This window comes from Lytechinus variegatus, chromosome 3 (assembly GCF_018143015.1).
Source record: "Lytechinus variegatus isolate NC3 chromosome 3, Lvar_3.0, whole genome shotgun sequence".
Lineage (NCBI taxonomy): Eukaryota > Metazoa > Echinodermata > Echinoidea > Temnopleuroida > Toxopneustidae > Lytechinus > Lytechinus variegatus.
This window is the reverse complement of record NC_054742.1, coordinates 62812057-62829950: the sequence shown is the minus strand read 5'-3', so window position 1 is coordinate 62829950 and position 17894 is coordinate 62812057. Positions and strand designations below refer to the sequence as shown.

At 38.3% G+C, this 17894-nt stretch overlaps 1 long non-coding RNA gene across 1 annotated transcript; it reads left to right on the top strand.

Annotated features, from left to right (window-relative positions):
• Positions 1–9106: 9106 nt before the first annotated feature.
• LOC121412259 lies at positions 9107–16879 on the top strand. Its single transcript, XR_005969583.1, has 3 exons — positions 9107–9304; positions 10865–11004; positions 15813–16879. It is a non-coding gene; the product is annotated as an uncharacterized LOC121412259 (long non-coding RNA).
• The last annotated feature ends 1015 nt before the right edge of the window (positions 16880–17894 follow it).

The following is a 17894-nucleotide window of genomic DNA, read 5'->3' as shown; positions in this document are numbered from 1 at the left end:
ATGAAATTAGCTTATAACAAGTAGTAATTAAAGGCAAAGACACACTCATCCTGTGCTGGTCTTCAGTCCCCAGTGGGAGGTGTTCACAGATTTCTTCGCAGTGGAAAATCGTGACTACCGGTATTTGTTTCATAAAGTCCTCTCCAGATTTGCTAGTCTTAATGTCTACATTGGGTGATTTCAAGTCTGGCGTTGGTGTTGGAAGCACAAATTGGATTGCTTCCCCTCAGCTCCAAAACCTATTGAGTTTTTTTAATCCGAACCAGATCACATTAACATCTCAACAACTAGTGTTTGATGTTAAAATTGACACCAACATCAAAAGGTCAACACTGAACTTGAAATCACCCATTGATTTGGGATTATGCCCATCATCCCTGAGATTGTCTCCTTTTATACTTGATTGAAATCGATTGAGAGGATTATGAATTTCAATCTTTCCATCTTTTTAAGGTTTCAACTAAATGCATTGTACTTTTAAAAGCCAAGCACTGTGTATACTGACCACTTCAATGCACTGCAATGGAAGTAACGTAATGAGGTAGATAGTTAGCATAGATGTTTGATTGTAAAGTGTACACGTTTATTGACTTTCAAGCAAGTAATAATTAAGTGATCATAAATATCGCCTTCTGCTTGCCTCAAATAGAAATAAGAAATGCGCAATTGCAAAATCACAGGAGGTAGGTGACTATCCAGCACCAATAGAGAAGAAATACATGTAGCTTCCTCTGAATTGAATCTACATAGATTACCGAAGTGTGACGTCAGATGCCATGGTGTCATGGCGGGCTGGTTCTAAACAGCGTTGCAGCCGACGATCGTCTGTACACATTTGTATGACTTTGGCTTGTCTGACAAAAATAGGTTGCAAGCGATCAAATTCCGATAGCAGCCATTTTCTCCTATGAGAAACACGCTTTCATTCGGCGGGTTCATTTGTTTAGAACCAGGCCGCCATGACACCATGGCAACTGACGTCATCGCTTCGTACTGTATATGGACCACAGAAACCTGTATGACTGATGAGAAATTGACTTTACAGCAGTAACATTACATTCCACTTGATCAAGTTAGTGTTTCATAAAGCCATTTCCCATACTTATTTATGAACATAAATCACCATGTTTTTATTAATGGTGTAGATATGAGAATTTTGTGCCTTCGTTGTAAATAAGTTCAATAAATTTTTATGTATATGCTACTTTTATTATGAAGATATATGACTTTGAATGTAAATGTATAAGCAATGTTGTGAATATATCTATTAAGTAATGAGATTTTTAACCTTCTGATTATGTGAATAAAATGTACGGATTATATAAATTAACTTAATTGGTAGTGTTCAATTTGATCTGTGTTTCCGACATAAATATTAATCATTCATTGAAATCAAAGGGTTACATGTACTTGGGCTGATGAATATGCAATAGGTTGAGTGATGTCATGTCCACACTTAAATGAAATCTTTATTTCATATTTTCATACATATGTGTAAGATATCTTGCTCTTGTATGTTGCAGCAATGAATGATGATCTTAATCACGAGTCGGTCCAAATTTATCATTCTTGGAAGGAAAACTGGAGGATGGGTACTTGGGTGGAAGGATGGGTGGAAGGATGGGTGGGTGGTGGATGGGTGGATGGATGAGGGATGGGTGGGTTGGTGGATGCCTGCATGGGCGGTATTGTGGATTGGATGGAGGGAGGGATGGATGGGTGGGTGGATGGGTAGGTGGGTGGGTGGATGATGCCTGCATGGGTGGTATTGTGGGTGGGTGGATGCGTGGGTGATATTGTGGATGGAGGGAGGGATGGGTGGATGGATTAATGGATGGGTGGATGGATGGAGGGAGGGGTGGGTGGGTGGATGGATGAGTGGATGGATGCCTGCATTGTTGGTGGATGGATGTGTCGATAGGTGGGTTTTGTGGGTGGGTGAATGGACGGGTGGATTGGATGGATGGGTGGGTAGGTGGATGGGTGGGTGGGTAGGTGGATGGGTGGGTGGATGCCTGCATGGATGGTCTTGTGGGTGGGTGGATGGAGGGATGGGTGGTGGGTGGATCGGATGGATGGAGTGGGTGGGTGGATGGATGGGTGAATTGGATGGGTGGATTGGATGGAGGGATGGGTGGGGGTGGGTGGATGGATGGGAGGATTGGCTGGAGGGATGGATGGGTAGGTGGATGGGTGGGTGGATGCCTGCATGGATGGTCTTGTGGGTGGGTGGATGGATGGATGGATGGATGGGTGGGTGGATGAATGGATTGGATGGATGGGTGGTGGGTGGATCGGATGGATGGAGTGGATGGATGGGTGGGTGGATGGATGAGTGGATGGGTGGGTGGATGGATGGGTGAATTGGATGGGTGGATTGGATGGAGGGATGGGTGGGTGGATGGATGGGAGGGTGGTGGGTGGATGGGTTGATTGGATGGATGGATGGGTGGGTGGATGCCTGCATGGATAGTATTGTTGGTGGGTGGGTGGAGGGATGGATGTATGGGTGGGTGGATGCCTGCATGGGTGGTATTGTGGGTGGGTGGATGGAGGGATGGGTAGGTGGGTGCGCATACATTCGTAATTCCGAAGCTTCGTAATTCCGAAGGTTCGGTTATTCCGAAGGTTCGTATTTCCGAAGGTTCGTAATTCCGAAGGTTCGTCAATCCGAAAACGAAATAAGGTTCGTAATTCCGAAGGTTCGTTAATCCGAAAACCGAATAAGGTTCGTAATTCCGAAGGTTCGTTAATCCGAAAACGAAATAAGGTTCGTTAATCCGAAAACGAAATAAGGTTCGTTAATCCGAAAATTAAATAAGGTTCGTATTTCCGAAAATGAAAATAATTCATTTTGGTAACAAAAACGATGTTGTCATTACAAGATTACACGATATTATGCAATGATAGTAATAACGATCGATGATGTGTGTTGGGGCCAAAGCATGTATTTCATTAAGAATGGCGCCCTGATCAAGCATAGGCTAATTTCGATTTTATCTGAGCAATTGCTGCCTATAAGCAAACGGTTTAATTAAAGATGCAGGGGATCAAGTGTGTTGGAAGCGTGCGAGCAACCTCTAGATAATAGGATTTGTATTGGAGGGGATGTCATTTTTAATAACAGCTTCTGCTGGTAATAAAAATAAAAATAATACTAATAATGATCCTTGTGAGATGTTGAAAGCGCGAATCGCAAGCTGAAACTATAGTAGACATTTCATGTAACAAGACGTGAAGTGAGCATTCGGAGCATTTTTTGTAATCGTGAGAAAGATGTGTATCTTTCTAAAGAATTAAAGCGAGGGCGAGTTGTAATTTGTTTATATACTGACCTGGGGCCCGTTGCATGAAACTTTTTACCTGAGAAAACTCAGGTTGTTTTTACAGGAGTTTTTGCCCTGTGCTAAAGTAATTGGCGGAAATCAGACTAACCTTAGTTTTCAGTTTTTACCAGAGTTTTCTCAGGTAAAAAGTTTTATGCAACAGGCTTCAGAAAGTAATCTTTTAAGGACTGCATTTAGTGACTCATGAATAGAATATATATCTCACGAACTAAATAATGAGAGCGCGAACCGCAAGCTTAAAATTTGTGATATTCCAACCTGAAAACTGGACATTTCATACTTCTTTTTTGTAACCAGGAATAGAATGAGTTCCTCAATAAACAATACTTGATGCGAGCGAGAAACGTGAGCCAAATTTTTCCGATTTTCCAACCTGAAAACTGGACATTCTATAGCATTCTTGTAAAAAAAAATAATAATAGCTGGGAGAATAGTTTTCAGAACTGAAGTGGCTTCCCTGGGTAAATGATATCTATATCAATATCATCATTCTAGGCCCACATGAAATTTCCAAAAGTTTGAGCACGTGATTCGCTCGCAACATCTCACAAGGATGCCCTTCACAGTATTGACCAAAAAGGTGAATTTTACATCTTCAGATTTGACTTTTTCCCCCAAACCGCTTGCTCTCTACGCTCGCAGAAATGAAACGTAAATATATAACTTTAGCATGTTTAGTGATCACTTAAAAAATTGTGCTCAATTTAGTTACTACAAAAACACACAACCTCTTTACACAGATGATAATCTAATGGTGAAAATATCCGTTTGCACCAAATTGCCCCTATTGGCCCCCTTTTTTTTACTTTGCCCCCCCCCAAAAAAAAAAAAATACGTTCCGCCGCCATTGGCTAAAACACGCATCGTCTTCATGGCTAACTGCAAAAAGTTCTTAAAATGTCCCCTTTAGATCAGATCAGAGCTTATATATTTAAAAATTCTGTTCGCGCTTCTTGCTATAGCAGTTATTATCTAAATTTAGTTACATAGGCATCTCGCTTTGAAGATCACAAACATATTGCCCATCATATTAACAAAAATATAGCTCGCGCTCGCATTATTTAAAAAGGGTTTATCATGTTATTACATATTTACTTTATTTTATAAGGATAAAGCTAATTATTGACTGTTAGGACTACCCTTTCAAAGAAACAAACAAAAATCAACTTTAAACTGCCGATCAAGGAAAATATGGCTAAAAAAAATCCCCCCCCTCTATTTGACGAAAGTTGGATCCGCCGGGAGGGAGGCAGGGGCATCAAAAATGGAATAAAAAACAAGGGAATTAATATTTTCCAAAATGGGAAAGTTCCTTTTTCAAAAATAAATATGCCGTTTTTCATGTTTTTTTCGAAATAAAATACTCTTTTTAAAGTATACAAGTTAAGTTAAGTTTTCAGGCTGGAATATTGAAAATTTCAGCTTGCGCTTCGCACTCTCATTCGATTGGTGAAATATGCATCCTAAAGAGGTCACTAAATGCTTTCTTTAACAGGTTCCTTTTCTGGTCAGTATGTTTAAGCTCGCGTTTTGCGCTCATGTTAATTCTTTAGTTAGATGCACATCTTTTTAATGACAGCAGAAATCTGCTCGGATTTTTAAAAACTAATTTTCATTTTTGATTGAAATAACCTAAAATTTAGCTAGTGATTCACGCTCGCAACACCTCGCAATAATGCCATTTTAAGAATAACTGACCACAAAAAACGTTATACACTGTTAGAAAAAATAAAAGAAGTTCCTGCAGCAGAGTCTCGAGAACACCTTTAATCTTACCGAATTGCGTAATCTTACAGGAAATTGGTATTTGATGTATGGAATCTTACAAATTTCCTTGAATAAAACACCCTTTTCCCCTTTTTAAACAGACCTGTTCTGTTAAATTGCAGAAAAATTCTTGTTTTATGAATTTACAGAGTGATTATTACGCAATTCCGTAAGATTACAGGTGTTCTCGAGACTCTGCTGCAGAACTTCTTTTATTTTTTCTAACAGTGTACAACTTCACCTTTGAATTTGTTTTACCAAGCCGCTCGCTCATTATACTCTCTCCCGAAAAATAAAGCCTAAATATACATTTTGCCATAATAAGAAGTCACTTCAAAAAAGTTATTCTCTACTTAATCACTATCAAACAGACAATGACTTCAAGCAGATGATAATCTTAAGGTGAAAATATCACCACAGTCCCAATTTTGACGTATGAGTTTCATTTTTTGGCTTTACCCCCAACGAAAATTCGTTCCGCCGCCCTTGCCTTCCCATCCTCATATGATAATTGAACGGCAACAGTGTCCCCCGCCCCCCTCCCTTGCCTCTGCCTCTGCTTTCCCGGTTTTCATTTTTCGGATTAACGAACCTTATTTTGTTTTCGGATTAACGAACCTTATTTTGTTTTCGGATTAACGAACCTTATTTTGTTTTCGGATTAACGAACCTTATTTCGTTTTCGGATTAACGAACCTTCGGAAAAACGAACCTTATTTTGTTTTCGGATTAACGAACCTTATTTCGTTTTCGGATTAACGAACCTTCGGAAAAACGAACCTTATTTTGTTTTCGGATCAACGAACCTTCGGAATAACGAACCTTTTTTCGTTTTCGGATTAACGAACCTTCGGAACAACGAACCTTATTTCGTTTTCGGATTTACGAACCTTCGGAACAACGAACCTTATTTCGTTTTCGGATTATCGAACCTTCGGAATAACGAATCGTCGGAATTACGCCACAAATGTTCGGATTAACGAACCCTTTTTCGTTTTCGGATTAACGAACATCGAGGTATAGGCAATTTACGTGTTTCGGAATTACGAACCTTCGGAATAAAGAACCTTCGGAATTACGAAGCTTCGGAAATACGAAGTGTAACCAGGTGGGTGGTGGGTGGGTGGATGCATGGATTGGGTGATATTGTGGATGGGTGGATGGAGGGAGGGGTGGATGGATGGGTGGGTGGATGGATGAGTGGATGGATGCCTGCATTGTTGGTGGGTGGATGGATGGGTCGATAGGTGGGTTTTGTGGGTGGGTGAATGGATGGGTAGGTGGATGGATGAGTGGATGGATGGGTGGATTGGCTGGAGGGATGGATGGGTAGGTGGATGGGTGGGTGGATGCCTGCATGGATGGTCTTGTGGGTGGGTGGATGGATGGGTGGGTGGGTGGATGAATGGATTGGATGGATGGGTGGGTGGATGGATGGATGAGTGGATGGATGGGTGGGTGGATGGATGGGTGGACTGGATGGGTGGATTAGGTGGAGGGATGGGTGGATGGATTGGTGGCGGGTGGGTGGATGGAGGGAGGGATGGATCGATGGGTGGATGGATGGAGTGGATGGATGGGTGGATGGATGAGTGGATGGGTGGATTGGATGGAGGGATGGGTGGGTGGATGATGGGAGGGTGGTGGGTGGGTGGATGGATGGGTTGATTGGATGAGGGATGGTTGGGTGGATGGATGGATGGGTGGGTGGATGCCTGCATGGATAGTATTGTTGGTGCATGGGTGGGTGGAGGGATGGATGTATGGGTGGGTGGATGGATGGGTGGATGGATGGAGGGGTGGATTGGAGGGGTGGATTGGATTGATGGATTGGATGGATGGGTGGTGGGTGGGTGGATGAATGGGTGGACGGATGGATTAGTGGATGGATGGGTGGGTGGATTGGATCGATGGGTAGATTGGATGGAGGGGTGGGTGGATGGATGGGTGAGTTGATGGATGGATGGGTGGGTCGTTTGATTTGTAATAACTTGCTCTCTAGCCAATCAGATAGCTCGTATCATTTGTCAGTGAAATAATTTGCTCTTAGCCAATCAGATAGATCGTTTCATTTGTAATAATTTGCTCTTAGCCAACAAGATACCTCGTATCATTTGTCACTGAAATAATTTGCTCTTAGCCAATGAGATAGCTCGTATCATTTGTCAGTGAAAAAAATTGCTCTTAGAAAATCAGATAGCTCGTATCATTTGTCAGTAAAATAATTTGCTCTTAAGAATTTTGACCGCAGTATTCGAAAATTATGGCAAATATAGGCCTAATGAAAAGGTTGAGAGGAGGTCTGCTGATTAGCAAGAAGTCCGACCATCATGTTTATTATTTTTGTGCCATTTTGGCGCAAGCCTCCTTTTTAACCTCAGACAAAAACATTCCATGTTGGCTCAAGCATGAACAAAACTAAATTATTTTAATGGCATTTGAAAGATAAGACTTCAGAGCACATATATTGACACCAAAATATAGAGATCATAATTTGAAACAAAAATTTTATTGACTTTTCATATCTGTCCCTTTTTTTTATAAAATGATCAACTGTGACAATTTTAATTATCAACAGCCTAAACTCTATTTTTCGGAAGCCATTTTGGATTTTTGGACCAGACCACTGGCTGTCCTTATAACTTGTTCCATTGTACTACTTCACCCTTAAAACAATGAATAAAAACCAAAATTAAAGCCACTTGACGAATGAATTGTGGATTTTCAGTCTATGGCAGCCATTTTGGGCGCCATCTTGGAATTTTCCAGGTACACTGGCGGGCTTCACTCTAGCCTGTATCAACAATTTTTGTACCGTACCATCTATAGACCACGGAATATGGGCCGAAATAAGATCTCGGGTGGATAATGTTTCAGTTGTATCCATTTTCAGTGAATGGCGCCATCTTGGACGCCATCTTGAAAATAACCACTTTCCCGGATGCGGATTTTGGTAGATTTTTAATATGTTGTTCCTGATGTCAGATAGTACAAAATTATTTGTTGCAATTTGTTCCGGGTAGGGGTATTTTTGGTCGTATAGACCCGTCTATATACAGTGCGCGCGTGCAAACCAAGCAAACACACTGGCCCGTATTCTGAAGTCGTGTTTAACTTAAACTCAGGTTTAAAGGGGTGGTCCAGGCTTAAAGTATTTATAGCTTAATAAATAGAGTAGAATTCACTGAGCAAAATGCCAAAAATTTCTTCAAAATCGGACAACAAATAAAGTTATTGAATTTTAAAGTTTAGTAATATTTCGTAAAAACAGTCGTCATGAATATTCATTAGGTGGGTTGATGATGTCACGTCTCCACTTGTTCTTTTGTATTTTATTAGGCCTATATGAAATTAGGTTTATTCAAATTTTTTCCTCCAAGAACTAGAAAAATTGGATTATTGACAACTGATTAGTGCATTAGATATTTATTGCTGCAACTTTTTTCATTATGAGGGAGACATTTTATTCACACAAGTATGAAATAATGAAAAAATATGATTTTATGTAATAACATAAGAAAACGGAAAGTGGAGATGTGACATCATCAGCTCGCCTAATGAATATTCATGACGACTGTTTTCACAAAATATTGCTAAACTTTTAACTTCAATAACTTTATTATTTGTTATGTGATTTTGATGAAAATTTCAGCGTTTTACTCGGTGAGTTCTATTATTGTATTAAACTATAAATATTTTCAGCCTGGACCACCCCTTTAAAGTTGTGGTTTAAGTATGGGAAGCCATAAGTATCAAAATTTTCATGGAGTTAATGTTTACTTTGCTCTTTCTTGATTCATCGATGGTGAATACAATCATACTTCCTAGACAAATATGAATGATTTGAGAGCCAAATGAGCTGAAGTATGATATCTATACTGTTAGTGATTTATGTGACAATTGGCTATCCATACTTCAACCACAAGGCACAACTTTAAACTTGCTATCATATCAGAATACGGGCGCCAGCTGCCCAATTACATGTAGCAGATAGATGCCAGATGAATCTTCCCGAAACCCGAATATTTCCTCAGAATTAAGACGGGATTATGACAGAACTCAGAACTGAGCATTATCCTGGTCACGATAAAACCCAGAACTGCAGAGGAGAAGGATGATGTGCTAGTTACTTGACTCTAAATCGGAATTTGCAGCTACTCATCCTGATGGTTTCTGATGGAACCAAGAAGGTATCGTACGATTTTCTTTAACCCACGTCCACGCCACAGGGATGACAGGGCGACTTTATATTGGCGCGTACGATTTTTTGTACGTGCAAGTGTACGGAGTTTGGCACGTTTCCGTGATGGATTTATCCGTCTTGAAATGGAGTGACCAATAATTGGAGCGTGACTATATTTGTGCACGGTCTTATATGTAAACAAATTCAAAGGGTACTCTAGGACTAGGCTGAAAATTATATAATTTGAATAGATAAAGTAGAATCAGACCAACCAAATTTGGTTATTGAATATGTCATCAATATCGGATATTAAAGAAATAGCCAGACATTTAAGTTTTAACTATTATTGGGGTGTCTGAAGCCATTCTGAAAAGTGTCAACATAAATCAGGCTGATTTAGGTAGGGAGTTCAGTGAAAATGCCACTTTTAGAATTTGTATCTATCTGTGCACCCATGTATAAAACAAGTATAAAGCCATTAAAGGAGGAGGAAAAACCCTATAGAAATCCTATACCATGAGAAACTGCGAGGTTTTATGAATAAAATGGTGTGTAATTCAAGGTCATGCCTTGCCCCGCATAACAGCGCATTGCACTTAAAAAAAAGTATTACATAGTCCCATTTATTGCATTTTGTGTACGTTATGAAAAATCTAATTTTGCTGTAGGAAAATCTGCATATTCTCCCCTTTAAACAAAAATATCTCTGTCGATATTTGACATCATGCATTGATTTATCCACCATTCTTTTTCTTAATTTCACAAGCTTTCCAATGGTACCAAATTTGTTGGGATTCCTTCAAGATTTCAAAAAGTAACTGTCTCCCCAACTCAAACAAGCCTTTAATTTTTTTTTGACAGACTAAAAATCTGCATATATTCCCCTGTAAATTGGAATATCTCCATCAATATATCAGACAATGAGTTGATTGAGGCACCATTATTTTTCCTATTTCACAAGCTTTCCAATGATATCAAATTTGTTGGGATTCTTCAAGATTTCAAAAAGTCACCAAACTCCCTAATTTAGGGGAAAATATGGCTGCTAGAAAAATGTGATCTGAATTATTAACTTTTGTTTGGCATGTATGGAAAGAGAAAATATCAAGAACTTAGTAAGGATCTTTTTTCCATACTTATTTTCACTCTTTCCATGCATGGATGTTATGGTAAACAGCTTTCAGACATTAGATGAGATTGATTGGAAGTTGGGGCTTTGTCATTTTGGATAATAATTTATATTTTGTTCATTATTTTACAAAACATTGAATTGAAATAAAAAGAAACTTGTATGATAATTAGATATCACAAATGAATGACAAGTTTCTTAGTCAAAGGTCATTTGAGGTCAACAAACCCAGGATATAATCAAGGAATCTTTTTGTTGTATTTCTCAAAGAAAAATGTTCATCTTGTTTAGATAAATGGTGCATGATATGGTGACCTTCATTGTAGACTTAAGCTGTTTTTGGCCATTTTCTTTACCAATGTTTTCTCTCCAAATCTTGCTCTTAATGTTTGTCTATATTTTTGACAATTCTTGATAATCATTTTCTTTCTCCTGCAGATATATTCTCAGTCTCAGACCCTACAAATAATATCAACTGATGACCAGGATGTTCAAGGAGGGGACAATGTCTCAAAGGTTTTTGATGCTCTTACCAAGGCAGTCAATACATCTGGGGACTTGGAAGCAGGGTGTTTAAGGTAAGACATTCATTAAAGCCACTATGCCACACCCACTTTAAACAGCGCCATCTCAATGTCTCCACTACCAATACACTATCAATAAAAGCAGTAGTAAATCTCTCATTTATGAATTTTAGCTGAAAACACATTCTTTTTTGTATAAACTTTGACCATGAATCTTGTTTTTGAGTAATTTTGGCTCTAAAGCATGGGTGCAAAAAAGTCACACTTCTGTAATGTTGCCAAATTAAGAAAATGTTTGATTCTGGAAAAAATGTTTTACGTATGAAAAGCTAATTCAATTAAACTTCAAAACACTCCAAAAAATCTTCATGCTCCAGCAAGCATGGCTCACTGTTACTTTAGGAAAAATCGCACGTGAATTGGCCTTCTGTTTTATGAGAGGTGAATTTTTGGTGTCTTAAATAAAAAATTCAGCCTTAAACATAAGTGATCAGGAATTTGCATTTATTGTGGTAATGTTGGAACTTTCCCTGGTAGTCTCAGTGATCAAGCATTGTGGATTTTATTAAGTCTGTTTAAAATATTCTGTTATTTGATTTTTCCAGTGACATCAACGTTTACAAGAGTAGAAGTCAAATTATTATACAAAAGCAATCATAAACTGACAAATAATTTCAGATGCATTAAGGTACCAGTGAAATCAAAGAATTTTTATAAAACAGATGAATCAGATAATAAAATTTCTTTAAAATATAGGACATAATCAGTGAATATAGCTGGTGCTTTTGACTGCAAAAAAGATTTAGAGAATATAACAAAGAAAGAAAAAAAGACAGACATCTGAAACACAAAATTTAATTCATCTCCTGTGCCCATTCCCTTTCACTTTCTTTCTTTTTAAAATGCAAAAATTTTTGCTCACCCTCCTTTGATATTCTTTTTGTTGTTAATTCCCCCTGTACGCCATGTTTAACTCCTTCTAAATGTTTGGCTGACTGTATCCACTAAACGAAGACCTATGAAAAAAATAAGATCTTGAGGGCTGTAACGTCAAAGTTTAGCAATGATCGTACATCATTTTTCTACGATTGATTGCATTGACTACAATGTCCAGTTAATTGTGAAAATCAAGTATATGATTAATCGCTAACCCTTGTGTTATGGGACCCTGATGACTGGTCCTACCCCCGGGGGGGGGCAATTCCATTCACGAGTGGATACCATGCGCGACCATGGGGTCTCGAAAAGCACCCTAAACATGTAATTTCCATATTCTGAAAATGCACCCCTTAACAAGTATTGGAAACAAAACGATACTCTTGGCAAATGTTCCCTGAAATGAACCCCGAAACAAGTACAGGAATGTTTTATTTTTACGGGTCCTTCGGTCGTCGGCTTTACCTTATTTGGTTTAGTACGACCCCACCTTTTACACCTCGTGCAAATCGGACTCCAAACACAAAGTGTTGGGGCAAAAAAGACATCCTTTATAAAACATTTTAATTTTGTTTTATCATCCCCGCAAATTCGACCCTAAACACGAAATTTTCCTAGCGAAATAGATACCTTTTTTCATTATTTTTGTGTTTTTGACACCCTTATCATACACCCTTATCACCCTTTACATACGTAACGGGCCCTATCGTGAAAAAGACATCCTTTTTACGTGTTTTTTTTGGTCGCGCATATTATCCACTTGTCAATGTAAGTGGCCCCCCGGGACCCTATCTCACATCCTATTCATCACGTACCATCACCCTCCCATGAGTTGAATGAACAACACAATGTGCAAACCTACATGACACATAAAAAAATGATTTAATAAAGCATTTTGTTCAGCAATGCCAAAGTAATGATATAATTAAAGATCCAGACAGGACCCAAAAATGAAACTGACAAATTATATACCAATCGAAAGCTTATTATACAATTAATGCACATTTATGAGTGTGTTATGACGATGCAGCACACTCGAGGGTATTTACAATTATGCGAAAGCAAGAGGCGCTTGCGCCGAGTGCTTTTGCATAATATTGTGAATGCCCGAGAGTTGCTCGCATCGTCACTAACATCACGAATCTTAAAATGTGCATTAATTGTTTTATAAAAACGGGTCGGCAAAAAGAATTTTTCATGGAAATCTTGTTCAAATCCCTCCAACTTGTGTACGATCGCACAGACGAAGAGATCACAAGACTATCAATTATGACATCACAGGCGTATCTACTATGCGCGCCTAAGTAAGCGCATCAAAATCCTAGCCAGCCTCTTTTACTGAACGCGTATCAGCTTTTACGTGCTATTGGAACTAATGCTGCACAAAAATTGCATAGTGCTGCACAAAAAATGCACAGTGCTGCACGAAAAATGCACGACTGGAAGGTTGCGCATAATTAAAGCATGAACACGTGACTTGAATACGCACTCACCATTGGCTACATCCTTGAACCCGTTTTATAAAAGCTACTAAATACAGCAAGGTATGCTTTATGCATTTTCACCGCTTCCCAGCTGAGTATTTTGCTTAAGAATATTCCAATTATCGGGCTTCGAACCCCGTTTAGAAAATAGGCTTTATTGTGCTTTTCACCTGCCTCGAGACCGTGACGTCACGTTGTGTAAGAAGCGTCGTGATTCCATAGGTTTGTACATAGAAAAATTTGTGATTTTTTTTGCTTTCCAGATTACGCATTTCATTTTCTTCACTTCTATCACAGAGGGATATCACATATATTTTTTCCCACGAGCTTGAATTTATGAAATCTACAGTTTTGAACTAGTTTTTGCCATATTTTATTTCCTACTTATTTGGCGCAGATTTCAATTCTATCTGCATTTAGATTATGTATAACAACTTTTCCTGACATAGCAATTTATGCCCAATAAGAGCCAAACAAAGAAATCACAAAAAAGGGAGTAATAGTTTTAGGTTTACAACAATTTGAACAGTGAATAATTTTGAGTGCCATTTTCATCTGAAAACGAAAAAAAATGGATTCATAACATGGAAATGGAAGAAAATACCCAATGCTTTTGTACACAAACCTATGGAATCACAACCCTCCAGACACAACGTGACGTCATAATTTCCAGGCGATGTGGGGGTGCTCAATCGAAGCGTAATTTGGAGGAGCATTTTCTTTGATTTTTATTTAATATTTTTAACTATTTGAAGGAGATGTATTCAATATTTTTGGTATGTTTGTATTGTATGAATCATAACCTTTATTTTGATATATGATTGTTTTTACAACTTTGTAAGCGTGAAAGAACTCTCACAAACTGGAAGGCTAATTCCTGCCCAACTTCATTTTCATACTCTTTACAAAAGTGAGCAGTATTCACTCAAGCATGAACAATTTTCTGAACTTTTGGTATCATATAAAAGTGAAGTCCATGAGCTATCCATGCACATCTATCCTATTCTCCCACAATCATACACTGTATATTTGTTATTTGGCAAAGTGGTAGCCTATTTCAAAGTGTTTTTGTTTTTTATAAAAAGCGGATTTGGTGCTGTTTCAGTCATATTTTTCAAGGGTGAATTATCAACTAGGAAGTTAACTCCAACAACGATTAGGTTTTTAATTATCAATAAGGATATGTTAGTGAAAAATATTGGTCAAGGTTTGATCAAAATCCATTTAAGGTAGGGGAAGGCGGGGTAAGTTGAGCATAGGGGCAAGTTGAGCCACCACCCCCAGGCCAATAATGAATGAGTCAGACATTGTGGTGGTGTCATGTATTGATGACCAATAGCATAACCCCTAACCCCACCACATTGTTTCCAACTTTGAAACAAAAAGTAGTTTTTTAGAGGGAAAAATATGAATTTCAGCCAAAAAAGTAAAAAAGAGTGTGAAATAGATAAGTGCTTCATAAACACACATGTCTTTAAATATAATAAAGACATGATAACAACATTATTAGTCCAGGTATGGATCTTCATTCTTGTCATAGTCTTTTATATGATGGATGCATAATAAATGTGTGGTTACAAAATTATCGCACTAAGTTCGGACTGGGGTAAGTTGAGCCAAACAGCATGGGGCAAGTTGAGCCATGGTAATTCCTACGGTAATGTATCTTAAGAAACAAACAAACCATAAAAATCGATTGAAATGCTGGCTGAAAGGAGTAAATTTACATTGCTGCTCTTTTCCTTTTAAAGAATATTAGTATTTATAGAGAATTAGCAAGTGAAAAGACTTTAAACAAAAAATTGACATGCTGGTTCTCCCCTCATACATTTTGTACATAGTTTTTGTGGCTCAACTTACCCCAGAAGGTGGCTCAAACTTACCCCATATATGGGGCAAGTTGAGCCATTTGACATCGTTTTTTTCAAAGGTCACGATGACTTTCACTGTGGGGATAGAAAGTTATATATAGGGGGAAAATATTTCAGAAGAATTAAATTTCAAGGCAAGGTACTTATGTCGATAAGATTATTAATCATATCAATTCTAACATGCAAAAAGCAAAAACTGTCACAACTTACCCCGCCTTCCCCTATATGTTCCACATGCATTTACTATGGAGAAGCTGCTCACAAGTGACATCACAACATAAAAAACTTTGAAAATCCATTTTAATGCAGTTATATATTTTTTTACAGATTTTTGCCAAACCTTAAAAAAATCATCAACTTTATGTCAGGGTGAAATTTTCCTTTAATTAAGTCTGATTTAGCTTGAATCAAAATTTATATATTACAAGTTATGTTCTCTATAAATCCATACCATTATTAGAGAGAGACTGATCCAATGTATCACTCTAACTCGATAATCAAATGTGATATGGGAAAATTTTTCATTGCTGATAAAGGGTCAATTTCTTTTAATCATTAATCCTTATATTAGGTGCTGATCCGCAACACTGCCTTTTCCTCTACTACGTCTTCAACAGGGCGCCCTCTCTGTCGACACTCCATGGATAATGACTGTTGTGAGAAATGCTACTTTCAACCTTCAGTCTTGGCCCAGCATGAAGGAGACATTGGTTTGTACAAACAAGCCAGGATGACGTGATCAGAGGGTTGCAACTTCTTTCTACCTTGGCCCAGCTTGAAGGAGACATTGGAACAAGCTTGGATGACATGATCCAAGGGATCCAACTTCTTTCTACCTGCACACTTGGCCCAGCTTGAAGAAGACATTGGAACAAGCCAGGATGGCGTGATCAGAGGGATGCGACTTCTTTCAACCTGCAGTCTTGGCCCAGCTTGAAGGAGACATAAACAAGCCAGGATGACATGATCAGAGGGATCCAACTTCTATCAACCTACAGTCTTGTCCCAGCATGAAGGAGACATTGGGACAAGCAGGGATGACGAGATCAGAGGGATACAACTTCTTTCTACAGGCTGCATTCTTAGCCCAGCTTGAAGGAGACATTGTATAACAAACCAGGATGACGTGATCAGAGGGATCCAACGACCTGCAGACTTGGCCCGACATGGAGGGAAATACTTGAGGGGGTATCTCACTGAGCGGCAAATGTTTCGAATGTGAACTTGTGATTCATCAGCTTTTCTGACAAGTGATGCAAACTCTTTCAAATGTCTGTTTGTGATATTGATATTTATATTTACAAACTGCTTCAAAACAAGGCATATTTGCAAACGTGTGACACCTGTTTTTTAATCAGTGGGTTGAATTCATACAGGAGCCATATGCAGATGCAGATCAAAATTACAACTGTTTTGCAAAACATAATCAAAATTTCTTGTGACAAGAAAAACTGTTTGCAACAATGAAAAGTGTTTACAAACTTTCTTGCAATCTTTTACAAGCCCTGGTAAATTCTCAATTTCGCTACCTTTGCAAGCATTCGCTGCTCAGTGAGATACGTCCTTCAAGATAATATGTGACCTGCCACCACAAAAATCAACAATGACTCACCCAATATGAATGTTGAGAATTTTCTCAAGCTCGGAAAAGCACAAATCACATTTCACAAAATCTATACTAAATCAATTATCAATCATAAATATCAAAATACAAGTATTTGAGTATAGGAAAACTTCATTGAGAGCTTCCAAAAATAAGGAGAAAAAAAGGGTTTGAATTTCAGGATTCAGTCAAGCATGAGATGTTCATGTTACAATCTTCATGGTAAAAACTTTCATTTAACTTTACAATTTCAAAATTTGACAGTATGAACAAGAAGAATTACTTTTCAGATACGCCAGTTCTTCAGTATTTATTTTTTGAAGACCATATTATTGTTTTAGCTGTTTACAGAGAACTTTCCTTAGTGATATATTTTTGGTTTTTTGGTTGGCTGGTCACATATATGTCTGGGCCCATTTCATAAAGTCTTCCTAGTTAACTTTGCCATTATGATAACTACCATGGAAACCTTGATTGTGATTGGCTGCTGAGCCCTGTTACCATGGTAGTTGACATAATAACAAAGTTACCATGGTTATAATTCTTTATGAAATGGGCCTATCAATTATTTGACTTTACCCTCACTTGCCATATGTATTATCCCATTTGCACAATTTTTGACTTGCAAAAAAGTGTGATTTGTTGACTTTATGGTACATGACTTGAGAAAGTGGGCAGTTTCCACTTCCCTCTTGATTGATTGGTTTGATTGATTAGTGGTGATTTTTTTACCTGATTGCTAAGAAAGCATGAATGCTTGTAAGCAACCAGAGGACCGATGGCTGAAAGTCCCCTCCGAAGGACCTGGTACTGAGGATTAATGCCTTATCAAAGGGCACTAGCGCACCAAGTGGGAATCGAACCCGGGTCACCGAAATATGAATCCCCCGCTCTACCGACTGAGCTATCGTGCCTCCTTAATTATTGAAATTAAGGCCACATTTGAATGATTTAAAACAGAATGCTGCAATACGAAAAAGTTCATTTACCAAAAATCAGAGGAATCGTGTAAATAGGATAATACATATGGCCAGTGAGGGTGTTCATAAA